At 42.9% G+C, this 13,687-nt stretch overlaps 1 protein-coding gene across 1 annotated transcript in view; it reads right to left on the bottom strand.

Moving 5' to 3' along the window:
• The window catches only part of Cfap53 (cilia and flagella associated protein 53), a 43,739-nt gene that overhangs the window by 12,710 nt on the left and 17,342 nt on the right, over positions 1-13,687 (bottom strand). The window lies entirely within an intron of this gene.

Genomic DNA, 13,687 nt, shown 5'->3' with positions numbered 1-13,687 from the left:
CCTGGGCCTGAAACATGGGTGAAGGAGTAAACTGACTCCAGGAAGTTGTCCTCTGACCTCCACATGTGCCATGGTGCATATGTGCTCTCATACCCAGCCCCCCAACCCCACCCTCCCACATGCATGTATTTACAGACAAATGAATGAATGTAAAAAAATTAAAATGATTTTTTTTTACAGGAAGAGAGAGGTACAAGCCAGTCATACAGTGACACAGCTTGCAAAGCTGTTGGAAGAGGATTATTTGAGCCCAGGAAGCTGGAGTCACCCTAAGTAACATAGTAGGATCCTACCTCACAAACAAAAGGAAGAAGCATGTGTCTCTAGGCATAAAGCTTCTTACACACTGTGATCCACACAGATTTCTTCCCTTACTTTCTGAAAATCTGTGAGTGGCCATTCCACACCAGATTAGAACATATCTTGGCTACACCTGCCTGTCAGGGACCAGGCAAGGTACTCCCTCCATCCCCAGTGCCTGTGATCCCTCCCTGGCCTTGGAGGCCTGCTCTGACCTACTAGCCACAAATAGCCCAGCACAATGTGGGATTGGTAAGACACCCTCCTTTTCGCCATCTGCCTCCTCCCAAGTGGTCCAGCCCACTGATCACCTAGAGGCACCAGGTTTGGTAAGCTAAAAATATATAGTAGAAGTCACAACCAACAAGCTAGCTCCAGATACCCAGGACTTGTTGGAAAATATACCTAATACAAAAAGAGAATAAAAAAGGCAATACACCCCACCCAAATACCAACAGCATAGTAATGGTCCCAAAGGAGCACAAATTAGACAAAATAGAAAACACGGGATTCAAAAGAAAATTATATACAAATTCAAAAAGTCTAATGAATTTAAAGAGGACACAAAGACCTAAATGAACCGAGAGGACAGGAATAAACTGGTTGAAATCCGATGTTGAGGTCTGCTATTTGACATAGCGGTAGCCATTTCTATATTCAGCTTTCATTTTGTTTATAAGGTAAAATTGAATTTAAAAACTTTTAAACATTTCAACTCTGCTTCCTAGAAGGAGTTATTCACAGCTGACACTAACATTTCCTGCCAGAGGGTCAAGTTAACCTGCACTAGATGATTTGACGGTGTCATAATTCATACTTCCTTATCCGCACACTTGGCTACCCTCTAGCTGCACTCTTTCTACCGTCACACTTGGCTAGACTTTGGAGCTACCCTAAGCACTGCCTCGCTTATCCCACTTAGGACCAATCAAACTGAAGGTCAGTTAGAACTGCTTATTAGCAAAGAGCTGACCACCCTGTTCTGCCACCCATCCCCACTGTATGAGCTAGTTGCAGCTTTGCCCATATAATAAACTGACTCTGGAAGACAGATCGATGTCATAGTTAGGCTCCCGAGTCCTTTCTATGGCCTTGATTGCTATCAGCCTTATTTTAGGGGTGTGCGTTCCCTCAATAAACCATCCATAGCTGACTGAGACTGGAGTCTGAGTGGTTTGTGAGGCACTGAGGAAGTGAAAACATCTACTAGAAGTAAGGAATTCAGTTCAGGGTATGAAAATGGAATTCAATAAAGAGAGAACTGCTGAAGGAAACTGAAAGCGAAATGAAGCTGGGAAAGAAAAGCTAAGTTACAGAAAGGCTCCACGGAAAGCCTTACCAGCAGAAGGAGCCATGCGGGAAACATACTACCGGGTCTCGGGGACAAAGTGGAAGACCTGGATCATTCACTTGGAAAATGGGAAGCTTAACACATGAATGGAACACACAGGGTCTCCAAGACACCACAACAAGATGAAGCCTACGAGATGTGTGTACCATGTAAGGGCATAGGGTGTAGAAGTCATTTTCAGTAAAACCATGAGGGAAAAAGCTCCAATCTTGAGATGCCTTTACAGGTACTAGAGTGCAGCACCCGCGTTGCAATTACCCTGACTATCAAGCTAGGGACTGTGGGTTGAAGAATATTCCAGACAGGGTCATCCATTCTAAGAGAATACCCTTTAATGAGGAGTGGCCAAGGCCTTTTATACAGTACAGAGGCAGGTGGAAAAATACAAGATGATGAACATGGGAAGTCCCCAGGGCAAGAGGAACCATGTAACCAAGCTAACCAGGGTGCAAAACAGGAACTTGTGGTCAGCTCAGCCAGGCACAAAGTTCACAACAGGAAGCTGCCAGGACAGAATAACAATTGCATACAAGCCAGGGCATGGCCCCAGGGGGCCCAAGCCTAACAGTTACCAACATTAGAGGCCAAGAGAATACCAAATAGATACATAGAACGAGAAAAGAAACTCCCCATTACATACTACAGCAAAATTATTAAAAACTCAAAATCAGAAAAAGGTATTGAAAAGTGCAAGAGAGAAGGGCCAAATATAATAATGGCAGCCTATTAGAATAGCAGATGATCACACTATGAAAACTTTAGAAATTACATTTAAATTAAGTGTGTGTGTGTGTGTGTGTGTGTGTGTGTGTGTGTGTGTGTTGACAACCTGTAGGAGCCTGTTCTCTACTTCTCCCTGTGGGTTCTGAGGATCAAAGATAAGCCATCAGACTTGGTGGCAAGCACCTTCAATCAGGGAGCCATCTTAGCAGCTCTTCATAGGAAAGTCTAGAGCTAGAAAAACTTGGAAGGAGAGACTCAAAGCTGTAGAAAAACATCGCTGCTGACCCAGAAGATTATACTCAGCAATGCTATCTGCAATGAGCAAAGGGGGAAGCAAACACTTTCCATGATAAAAACAAACTAAAGAAGTTTATGGCCTGTAAGCCAGCCCCACAGAGGCCACCTACAGGAATGCTTTAGACCAAAAAGAAGGATAAACACACTCAAGAGCCTCAGAGAAAAAGAAACAATGTCAGGGCAGTCAATCAAAGTATCTCTTCAGGCTGGAGAGATGCCTCAACAGTTAAGAGCACTGGCTTTGTTGGACCCTGGAGTCCAATTCGGGAAGGGGGTCTCCATGAAAGACCACTCAAATCACACAGGCTGGAGGTATAGGTAAAATGTATTACTGACCCATCAGAAGTCCCAATTGTCGATGTGTCAGGGTCCCTCAGCACTCGGGAGGTAAAGGACCCGGAGCAGCTGGTGCAGGCTAGTTTTAAAGGCAAAACCCGTAAAGCAAGTGGGGTTGCTTATCAAATTAGACCATATGGACATTAGGACATCTGGCATTGGGAAACCTCTTGTGGGGACTTGGGTGTGGGTCTCTAGAGCGGTTACTGGAAACCATATGGGGACATCTGATATTTGGAAGCTTGCATGTAATGAAAGATCCCCGAAGGGAGACCCTCACTCAAGCCTCGGGATGGCGCGCACCCAAAGACACACAAACGACCGTCTTGCTGTAAACGCACGAGGTACTTTATTGGCAGAGCTCCGGGTCGACAGGTATCTCACGCAGGAGACAGAGGAGTCGACCCAGAAGCCCAGGGGCTTGGGGTTTATATAGGCAAAGGTCGGCAGGGGGCGGGGGAAGGGCGGGATATTTTGGCGTGGCCACACATGATTGGTTGTTTCAAACATTTGAACATTAGCATTTTGCGTAGGCAGATCCGAGGTAAGGTCAGACTTAGTTACACCGGAACCGTCCTTAGTTCCTGTTTTCCTCAGAACCTGAGGGTAGATGTTTATCTAAGCTAACAACATATCTGGTTAAACTCAAACCTGGAACATTGTGTGCGGACCTCAAGGGGGATTAAGCAAACACCGTAAGATTGGATGAGGGGTTTTGGCTCATTTAGAGAGCTAATTAAAAATTCTCTCTCTCAGTAACTATTCTGGGAACTAGGGAAGAACTCTTGAGGTTAGCAGTTCCGAGAACTGGGAGAAACCTCTGGGGTCAGAAGTTTAGGTTCTAGGCAAGCAAGGTTGGGCAAGCAAACAAGCATCTTATATTTTATAATTTTACAGTTTCTCAGCTTCTCTTCCAAAGGTCCTGAGTTCCATTCCCAGAAACCACAAGGTGGCTCACAATCATCTGTAATAGGATCTGTTACCTTCTTATGGTGTGCATGAAGACAGCATACTTATAAACATGAAATAAATAATTTTTTTAAATAAAAAAAACCCAAAGTATATTTTCTTTAAAAATCATAAAATCATAAAAATAACAGCAATTAAAACACATCTTTCAATATTAACTGAAGGCTTAACTCCCCAGTAAAAAGACACAGACTAACAAACTGGATTAGTAAATAGGAGGCAGGTGTTGGAGACATGGCTTAGCAGTTAAGGGCACTGTGGTTTTTCTAGGGGACCTGGGTAGGTGCCCAGTACCCATTTAGGCAGCTCACAACCAGGGGACCCAGTGCCTCTGAGTGCACCTGCACTCATGTGTGCAAATCCACATCTAAACACACAAACCTACACATGATCGTAAAATAATGGTTTTAATTAAAAAAGAAAGCTAAAAGGATCCATCTTTCTGTTGCCTCTAAGAAACACATGGTATCATTAAGGATTATTGCGCCCAGATCAATCCCAAAAAAAAAAGAACCAGAAAACACACAAAACCGCTGTAAAATGAAAGAGGAATCTTTAATTCAGCTCCGAGCTGGGTCGCACCCGATCTCCCAAATGCTAGGTCTTAGGAGCAGCCATGGCCTAGATCTGAGGTTCTTTTATCCTCTCAATGTCCTTTCAGCAGAAAAGGGCGCCAAGACCACCCATGGCTTAACTTCTTTTGTTCTACCCTACAGGATGGGTTGGTTGCTAGGTAACCCTATCCCGGTGGGCAGGAAGGAATGTGGCCATAAAACTGGGTCTCTTATCAACTCTATCTCCCTGGTGGGTCAGTCACTAGGCAATACTATCTCTAGTGGGGCCGCTCTTTGCAGCTGGACAGATTATCTCCTGTAGGCCTATTTTTTTTTAACCTTTTCCTTCTGTAACCCTGAAATCCAATTTTAGTTCTTCTGGTATCTCAGATAGATACTAGCTTAGAATGCAAGCACGGGTAAAGATATTCCGAGCAAAAGGAACTAGAAAACAAATGGGCATAGCTATGCAAATCTGACAAAATAGGCTTTAAACCAAAACTACTCAGAAGAGATAAAGTGCAACACTTCATACTCACTAAGGCAACAGTCCCCCAAGAGGGCATCACAGTATTAAACACTTCCACACCGAGCACAGGTGCACCCAATTTCATAAAACAAACTCTACTGGATATAAAGTCACAGATTTAATCAAACAGCATAATTGTGGGTGATTTCAATGCCCCACTTTTGCCAGTAAGGTCATCCACACAAAAATTAAAGTTAAATGGCATCATAAATCAGTTGGCTTAACATGTATCTATGGGATATTACAACCAAACATCAAAAAACAAAACAAAACAAAAATCAAAACAAAACAAAACAACAGAACCCACATTTGTTCCAGCCACATAAACTGTTCTCCAAGTAGACCACATTTTAGGACAAAAAGCAAGCCTTACCACATACAGGAATTGGAAATAATACTCTGTGTTCTGACTGTCATGGAATAAAGTTACATTAGCAACAGAAACATCACAAAACACACACGCAGAGACACACAAACAGACACAGAAACACACACACACACACACACACACACACACACATACGTATGCTCAACAACATATTAGTGAACAACAACTGGAGCACTGAAGAAACCAGGAAGGAGATTGGAAACTATAGAAGTGAATGAAAACGGAACCACATGTTCTAAACTCCACAGGGCACAGTGAAGGCAGCTCTAAGGGGGAAAGACAGATTTTGATTTCTTTTCTGTTTACACCCATTTATTTCCTTCTCTTGTCATAGTGCTCTAGCTAAAGCTTCACCAAAACTCCCTTAGTGCTGACAGACACCTTCATAATATAATGCAAAGTGGTAGAATATAAAGTTAACATGCAAAAACCAGTAGCCTTCCTGTACACCAATGGCAAGTCTACTGAGAAAGAAAGCAATGAAATAATTCCATTCACTATCCCCACCAAAAACTAAATTATCTGGGAATAAATATTACAAGGAAAATAAAGGCCGTGCGTGGTGGTGCATGCCTTTAATCCAAGCACTCAGGGAGGCAGAGGCAGGTGGATCGCTGTGAGTTCGAGGCCAGCCTGGTCAACAAAGCGAGTCCAGGACAGCCAAGACTACTCAGAGAAACCTTGTCTTGAAAAACCAAAAAAGAAAAAAGAAAGGAAAAAAAAAGATTGCGGGGTTGGAGAGATGGCTCAGTGGTTAAGAGCACTGTCTGCTCTTCCATAGGTCTTGAGTTCAGTTCCCAGCAACCACATGGTGGCTCATAACCATCTATAATGAAATCTGGTGCCCTCTTCTGGTTTGCAGGCACACACACAGGCAGAACATTGTATATGTAATAAATGAGTCAATCTTTAAAAAAAAAAAAAAAAACGAAAATGAAAGATCTCTACAATGAAAAATTTAAGACTCTGAAAGAAGTCAAGGAAGACACTAGAAAATAGAAAAGATCTCCCATGTTCATGGATTAAAACAATCAATATTATAAAAATGTCAATTCTGTAGAATTCTACCAGGTTTAATCTATAGATTCAATGAACTTCTAATAAAGATAACAATGAATTTCTTCAAAGATACAGAAAAATACAATCTTAAAATGTATATGAAAACACAAATACCAAGGATCGCCCCAAAGGAAAAAGAGTGCTTTAGGAGTCATTACTACTTCTGATTTCAAGTTGTAGTTCAGAGCCACAGCATTGGACCAAAACAGACACACAGAGCAGTGGAACAGAGAACCCAGATATAAGGCCATGCAACTCGGCTACCTGATTTTTGACAAATAGAAAGTATATGCTGGAGAAGAGACAATGCTTTCAGTAAATGGTGCTAGACAACGTGAGCATCAATACAAAGAGTGAAACTACTTCCTCACATTTCACCATGCACAAAATTCAACTCCAAATGGGTCAAAGACCTCAATGTAAGACTTGGTGTCTTAAAACTTCTAGAGAAAAAAGTAGGGGTATGCTTCCACGTATAGGTATAGGTAAAGACTTTCTGAACAGGTCCCTGGTAGCGTAAGAAATAACACCAACAACTGACAAACACCTTCAGAATATAATGCAAAGTAGCAGAATATAAAATTAATATGCAAAAATCAGTAGCCTTCCTATATAGCAAGGACAAATATGCTGAGGAAAACAAAACAAACAACTGAACAAATGGGAATCTCATGAAACTTAAAAGCATCTGTATAGCAAACTACACTGCTAATTGAGTGAAGATGCAAGTCTAAAGGATGGGGAAAACATTTTCCAGCTGTATGTAGCAGGCCCCCAGACCTATCACAATATGACAGAAGCACCGCTCAGACCATAAGCCCAGCACATAGACAGTACCACTAGTTAAAATGAAACAACAAAGTCTATAGTTCTGGGAAAGTCTTTAAAAGTACTAACCTTGCTTTTAGGCTTCTTTTTGTTTGTTTTCTTTTGTTTTCAAGACAGGGTTTCCTCATGTAGACTTGGCTGTCCTGGAACTCACTTTGTAGAACAGGCTAGTTTCAAAGGACTCACTTTGTAGAACAGGCTAGTTTCAAACTCAGAGATACTACTGCCTCTGTCTGCCAAGTGCTGGGTTCAAAGGAGTACACCATCACCACCTGGCCCTTCTTGGCTTCTGTAGTTCTGCTTCTGGCTAACTGTTCTTGTTAGTGGAAGTATGTCAACCCAAGATATGATTTTTGTGTTTAAAAGTTCACCCTGAGTAAGACTCAGGGCTACACTGGGATCTTGACCACCAGTGTAGTTGCCAGCCAATAAAGACTTTCTTTCTTTCTTTCTTTCTCTCTCTCTTTCTTTCTTTCTTTTTTTTTGTTTTCCAAGACAGGGTTTCTCTGTGTAGCCTTGGCTGTCCTAGACTCACTTTGAAGACCAGGCTGGCCTCGAACTCACAGTGATCCGCCTGTCTCTGCCTCCTGAGTGCTGGGATTAAAGGTGTGCTTAAGTCCCACAACATTTCTTGAGGTTTCACCCAGATCCAAGAGACCAGACCTCAAGACATGGGGGTTTGTTGGAGGACTGTCACGACCCCTCCAGTGGAGTCTGTGTGACAAATGTTACTGCACAACCTGAGGCAACGACCCCTGTCCAGGGAGAGCCTTCTGGAATGGGTCTGATGTTCCTTCCAGGAGTAACTGATTGCAGCCTTCTTTTTACTCATTGTGTTGGCATATTCTGTCTTTATTTTTTTCTCCTAACCTTACTCTCATATCAGAACTTTTCAAACATGATGACTGTTTCCCTGAAACTCCCTAATATGGGACAGCAGCCAAGGACCATTCAGGCCCGGAGTTCACCACCAAGTTCTGCTCTTCTTGTTAAAAGAAACATGGCTAAGAATTAATCATCAGTTAATAATTTATATTATAACTTACAAATAAAGTGTTTAAGAAAGCTCCAGATAGTGGCGCTCAGATAAAAAGAACTAAGAAAAAACTGTCTTGGCACACAGATGTTTGGCATAATGAGAGAACATAGACCCTTGATAAAGAGGGCATGTGTGCGTACTGATACCAAGCTAATGACTTAAGAATGATGACAACACTTATTACTTTGCATTCTGTACTTTGTACTGTGTATGCCTGATTGCTCACTGACTTCCTTGAATCTACTCAATGGGAAATGGAACCACAACACACTCTGTTTCAAAAAATGTGTATAAAAATCTAGATTACTTGCCTGCAAAATACACTCAGACTTAAACTCTCTCCTGGGTTGGTCTGTTTGTCATTTTGCTGAATCTTTGTGCACCGAAGCTTCAAGAACTCCTGTTCCCAAGGACCTATACCCAACTGAGACAGTTCATGGCCCGGGATGGTCTGATGTATTTTGATACTAATTACTACTTACTGTCTCTGTGACCCAACTTTAATTAATAAAAAGTCATCCCACCTGGGCAGGACAAAGGAAATAGGTGGGGATAGGATAGAGAGGAATTCTGGGAAGAAGAAAGACCACCACGAGAAAAAAAAGAAAAAGACCTAAAAGGAAGAGAGGAAGGCTGTCATGGGTTAGATGGAGGAGAAGTACATGGCCAGCAGGGATAGAGAATCCAGCCCAGATGAAGAACATTAACAAGTGTTTGAGATTATGGATGGAAGGTAGCTTGATAAAAGTTATTAAAAACAGATGGCCTGGAATTGAGCCAGGGATCCCATGCCTGCCACACTAGGAGAAGTAGTTTAGAGGATTGGTATCTGCCCTGCCCCAGATTAACTACAGCTATTTTAAAATATAACAAATGCCTATGTCTTAATTGATTACTAGCTGGGCCTACTGATAATATAGATAATTTTAAAACACTAGGGGTTCTCAGAACTGCTGGCAACAGGAAAGAGTTTGGTGGTCAAGGGGCTGGGGGAAGGGAGGCAGATTAACAATCTGAGATGTTCCAGGTCTCCACGACACCCTTCGGTCAACTACTGCCTAATTGGAACAAACTAGAGTCTCCTGGTCTGTGACCTCTGGAAGTGATGTGAAAGCTAAAGCTATAATTTAAGTCTAAATTATTATTCTTAAGAGATCTATAAAACAAAAATGCCTCTGACATTTAAGCCCCACTTGCCTGAGGACAGCTAACTTCCTGGGATGCTGGGGACTGTTGTTCAAGCCACATGTTTTCACTTCTGTAAACAAGCTTGATTGTCTCAACCGCACTGGATATGCTAAATCACACATAGGCAGGAAGTATGTCAGGAGGCAAGCTTGCCCCCACTGGACAAAGGTAGAAACTGCACAGCCTTTTGGGGGTTGCGTTTATAAGCCTCTGACTAATGAAATTTGGTGCCATTCTCCCAGAGTCCTGTGTATGGAACTAGCCAGTGTCCATCACCCTGCCCAGTATTTGATAAAGCTTCATTCAAATTTGGCTCAGAAATTGTGGTAGTGCTCTTATTCCCAACCTGGTGGGATTAATAGTCTCGTTAAACCACCTTTTGTTTGGATGCAGAAGAGGTCGGATGCAGAACGCTGATCCAGAATCTGTGTGGAACAGCACCAGGTTACCCTGTTTTAAATGTATGGTGGTCACCCTGGCTGTCTTGACTCTGTGTGTGTGTGTGTGTGTGTGTGTGTGTTTCTATGTGTTCTTGTCAGTTCTATTTCCCTGTATTGGCCAGTGGGAGACACCCCCTCCTTGTCTTAAGACCTGCACCCTGTCCTGGTGGGGGCCTGAATCCTTTTGGCTTTGCCAGGTTGCCCAGAGAAATCCTCAAAAAACCAAAACCAAACAAGCTCCACCTGTTCCACTCAGAGAGCTCACTTGTCCATCCCTTGACTCCCTCTGTTGGGAACTGTTAGGCTTGGGCCCCTTGTGGCCATGCCTTGGCCAGTATGCAATTGTTATTCTGTCCTGGCAGCTTCCTGTTGTGAACATTGTGCCTCACTGAGCTCACCACAAGTTCCTGTTTTGCACGCTGGTTACCTTGGTTACATGGTTCCTCTTGTCCTGGAGACTTCCCATCTACATCGTCATGTATTTTTCCACCTGCCTCTGTACTGTATAAAAGGCCTTGGCCACTCCTCATTAAAGGGCATTCTCTTAGAATGGATGACCTGCTGTCTTGAGTGTTCTTCAACCCGCAGTCCCTCGCTCAATATGTCGGTGTAATTGTAGTGCGGGCGCTGCATCCCTCTAAAGGTCTGGATGGATGATTGGAGGCCTGGCTTCTCATCCAGGCCCCCGGCCACCTCAGCAGACCTCATACCAGGAGGGGCAAATAGCAGCCCAAGGTGTTTGTTCCCTGTGCTCCCTCACCTACTCTAAGCCACCCTGGGGAAGAGAAAAAGAGAAAGTTCCACTCCTTTTTTTCTCATGATTTATGTCTTTTCAACCAGTAGTCCATATAACTGGAAAACTCAAGACCTGCCTTTCTCTGAAAAAAAAAAAAAAAAAGAAGTAGAAAAACTGCCTCTGCAACAGGTGTGTGTGTGCGCGCAAATTGCTACTGGACAATTCAGCCCAGATAAAATGGATTTTCCCTTCTGTACAACACTGACCAAGGTGACTTTAAACAATTTTTGCTAGGCCCTTTCTAGAAGGATTAAAGGCAGCTGCTGAAAAGAGTTCTTTTGTCACCCAGTTGGCCCCAGATCTTAGAAAAATGTTATGAAAGTTTAAAAAAAAAAAAAAAAAAAGAAAGATAAATAGGTCCGAGTTGCTGGAGATAGTTCAAATGGTATTAACTACTGAGAACTGATAGGGACAAATCTAAAGGAAACTTTTATTCGCCTGCTTCAGTTGTCTCAGAAGATTACTGCCTCTGTCTGCAGGCCTAGTCCTGAAAGCTTTAGCCGCTAAACCATCTCACCTAGGCCTAGAGTGTTTGCAGCCTCTGAAACCTACTGCTTAATAATCTCACCGTTTCTTGTTTCTACTGAGCCCATAGCTGGATGATTCAAGTCTGCTGTTCTGGCTCAAATTCCTCTCCCAGGTAACTTATTCAATCTGGCTTTTCTCTTGGGCCAACAAATTGGTCTGCTTGGCCTTAAACTAGCTCCAACAATCTTTTCTGATCTTCTGGCTCCTTCTCATTTTCTGTTTCATTTGGTCTTCACCTGAGTTCTCTCTCTGCAACCTGTCTCTCTATTACTATCCATTAAGAGGGCCTCTTCTATCTATCTATCTATCTATCTATCTATCTATCTATCTATCTCTGTCTCTCTCCATTGCCCCTTCAGTAGCTTTCCTTTCTTCTCTCTTCTCGTGAGAATAGAGTGTATCCTATTCTGTTAAATCTTCCCTGATTTGTCGTTTTCTTTTTCTGCCACTCAATTAGACAGAGCTTTCAATCACATGTGTGCTTCCTTCTACAAGCTAATGTTACCTTCATTGTTTGGGATTAAAGGTGTTGTACCACCAGGCCTGGACCTAAAACTTTTCGTTACCTGAAATTTGCTCTATACCAGGCTAGCCTTGAACTCAGATCTACTTGCCTATACTAAAGGTGTGTTTGCATTCTAGCTGGATCCATGACTGTCATGAAATGAAAGATGAAATCAGGCATGTGGGAGCTGCAGTTGTCACTGTAACTGAAATGATTTGGCTCCATGCCAGAGCAGAGAACAGAAGTGGTCCATCTGACCCAGGCTCTCAGATGATGGTAAAGAACACCTAACATCATATATATGAACATCACCATGCTTTTACTACTGCGCATGCCCATGCTGTGATCAATGCTGAATTAAATCCTGGCCCTCCTATAGGCTATTTGGCTGCCCCTACAAACTGCTACCCTCCACTATGCCACTTCAATGACATAAAAAAGATGACTCTCCCGAGGCAAGGAGTAACCAGGCTGCTGATGTAGCGACCCAAAAAAAATGGCCCTAAGATCCCCAGGGGTCTGTTGATATTCTGAGGACATACCCTGACTGGGTGTTACCTGAGACTCCATGGTGCAACCAAGAAGAAACAGAGGATGCAAAAGGAAAAAAAATGGACATCTCAAACCCACAGGTTGGTGGAGGACATCAGAGGGAAAGACCATTCTTCCAGAAACAACTGGCAGGACTCTAGGAACCAACCTTCACCAGGCTACTTACTCATCTGGGCTCCACAACCCATAGTCCCTTGCTCGAACCATTGGGGTATTTGCAGCACAGGTGCTGCAGTGAGGTATTTTTCCATTGGAAACAGACTTGTGAGAGAACAGGTGATGTTTGCCCACTAGAAGACCTGCCTCTTACAGGGGCATGGTTTTTGTCAAATGATAAATATCCTAGTACTGACTCTGAGAGAACACACACACACACACACACGCTCCAAAACAAGAGGCTGGGCTTTTTTGGCTTTTTGGTTTGGCCATTGCTGCTTATTGTTTGCCTATTCTGCTTCAAAACACTCCTACAGAGAATCACTTCAGAGAACGCTTCGAGCTTCCAGCTGCTGCTCCAGGTTCCAGCTGCTGTGGCTGCCGTCACTTTTGCTGAATTGCTGGTTTGCTGTTTAACAGGTCTGCTGGAATCCTGACGATGAAGAGTGGAATCGCCCCAAGGAACAGGGCCTAAAAAGGTCTACTTTTCCTGTTCCCATTAACGTCTTTCCTCTCCTATCTAGTGTAGGAGGGTTGGAAGGGAGGTGTAAGCATTAAAGAACCCCAAATAAAATAGGTTTGAAAAGATCAAAGCCCACAGTCTCTGAATGGAGACCCTTCTGAGCCATCAGTCATCTGAATTGTCAAAATGTCATAGTGAAAACCTTGGAGAGAGGACACTTTGAATGGGAAAAACAAAAACAAAGGGAATGAGATATTTGAGCAGACTTCAAAAGACACCTAGGGTTTCTCAAGATTCAGCCCCTCACAGGCTGTTAAAAACCGATTTTATACCATGTTGTGGACAGAAACCATTACAAAAGGAAACGAGGAGCAGATAAAAGTGAGAAGAGAGAGGCACATTATCTGCATCCCTCCATTTCCTATCTTTTATAGTCATCAAGGTAAGCAGTGCTCAAAGTACACCCTGTTCTTGACCTTGAGAACACTTCCTCTGGAACTATGCAGTGTCTGCTAGAATATTAAGTTTCTCATTCATTTACGTCTTGTGTCCTAATTCGCTAAGATTTGCAAAAGCAGAAGTCTTAGTACTTGCAACATTCACGGAATTTCACAGATACATACTTAAATATTTTTGGTTGTTAAAGTAACAGCATGCGGGGAGGAGAGTATGGGAGAACAGTTGGG

The sequence above is a fragment of the Acomys russatus genome, chromosome 20 (genome assembly GCF_903995435.1).
Source record: "Acomys russatus chromosome 20, mAcoRus1.1, whole genome shotgun sequence".
In the NCBI taxonomy this organism is placed as follows: Eukaryota; Metazoa; Chordata; class Mammalia; order Rodentia; family Muridae; genus Acomys; species Acomys russatus.
Note: the sequence above shows the minus strand (reverse complement) of the source record. Positions and strands in the feature narration are given on the sequence as shown.